The sequence below is a fragment of the Nematolebias whitei genome, chromosome 16 (genome assembly GCF_014905685.2).
Source record: "Nematolebias whitei isolate Nwh7 chromosome 16, NemWhi1, whole genome shotgun sequence".
NCBI lineage: Eukaryota > Metazoa > Chordata > Actinopteri > Cyprinodontiformes > Rivulidae > Nematolebias > Nematolebias whitei.
In genome coordinates, this window is record NC_056513.1 from 817,729 (window position 1) to 819,268 (window position 1,540).

The window sequence follows — 1,540 nt, forward strand, 5'->3', positions numbered from 1 at the left end:
CTCAGGGTAGAAGCTGTTCCTCAGTCTAGTGGTTCTACACTTAATGCTCCTCAACCTCCTTCCTGAGGGGAGTGGGGCAAAAAGTGTGTGTGCTGGGTGGGTGGGGTCCTTCATGATGCAGGTGGCCCTCTTCCTGCATCTTGAGGTGTAGATGTCTGTGATGGTGGGGAGACTGACTCCAACATCTTCTGTGCAGCCTTCACCACTCTCTGCAAAGCTTTTCTTTCTGCAGCTGTGCAGCCTCCATGCCACACGTTGATGCTGGAGCACAGGATGCTCTCCACTGCACACCTGTAGAAGGAGGTGAGGACTGAGCTTCCAGACCAGCTCGTCTCAGCCGTCTGAGGAAGTAGAGTCTCTGATGATCTTTCTTCATCAGGCTGGTGGTGTTGTTGCTCCAGCTGTTGTTGTTGTTCAGGTGCACACCCAAGTACTTGTAGCTGGAGACCACTTCCACCACAGATCCTCTTATGTTCAGGGGGGTGTAGGTGTTTTTGTTCCTTCTGAAGTCCACAATCATCTCCTTTGTCTTCTTCACATTGATGTGAAGGTTATTCTCTCTGCACCAGCTCTCCAGGTGTTCCACCTCCTGCCTGTAGCTGGACTCATCATTGTTTGTGATGCATCCCACCACCGCTGTATCATCTGCAAACTTTACAATGTGACAGCCTGGATGGGTAGCTGCACAGTCATATGTGAGCAGAGTGAACAGGAGGGGGCTCAGCACACAGTGTCACTGTGGATTCTTTTCTTCTTTTTTCGGCTGCTCCCTTCTTCAGGGCTCGCCACAGCGAACTAAATCGCACGAAGACATGGCAGTTATTTCTACACCAGATGTCCTTCCTGACTCAACCACAGACACCGAGCTACCACAGCCTCTGTGGAGCAGAGAGCTGCTGTCTAGGACACCCGGAGGAGCAGATGGTGGGGATTAAGGGCCTTGCTCAAGGGCACAGAGTGGGACGAATGAGGGTGGGGGCAGGTGTGGGTGCTTCACCTACCCCATCCACATTGTTGATGTTGTTGGTACCGGGGCTTGAACCGGCGATCTTCCGATCACAGGCCCACCTTCTCTAACCTCTGCTCCACCACTCTCCTAGGGCCAACATATTTCATAAGTCTAAATATAAAATTAACAATTTCTTTCAAAACTGTAACAGAAAAAACTAGTCAAGATCAACCTCATCTTCAACTTAATAAACAAATTGTTTGAATCTTTGTACACACTTAATGTTCAAACACCTACAATAAATATTTTCTGCTGCTTGTCATTTTCAAGTAATATCTTCAAAACCATACCAATGTTAAACTTTTCCCCCACAGGCATGCTGGGAGCCAGCCAGTACAGACTGAGGTCCTTCAGTTTGACCGTGCACAGACATGGATTTAGTAAGTACTGGTGGAACCCCTGGGGATGAGAAGGCTTACTGGTTTCTACCATTTCTGCATTAATGCAACTAGATGGGTAGAGTAGACATGAAACCAGATTATTATAGATGGATGTAATAATTTATTATATCTTTGTATCAATAAAATCTGT

The 1,540-nt window shown here is 47.5% G+C and overlaps 1 protein-coding gene across 1 annotated transcript in view; it reads right to left on the reverse strand.

Moving 5' to 3' along the window:
• The window catches only part of LOC119422641 (NADH dehydrogenase [ubiquinone] iron-sulfur protein 8, mitochondrial), a gene marked incomplete in the record, with an annotated part of 6,676 nt that overhangs the window by 1,069 nt on the left and 4,067 nt on the right, over positions 1-1,540 (reverse strand).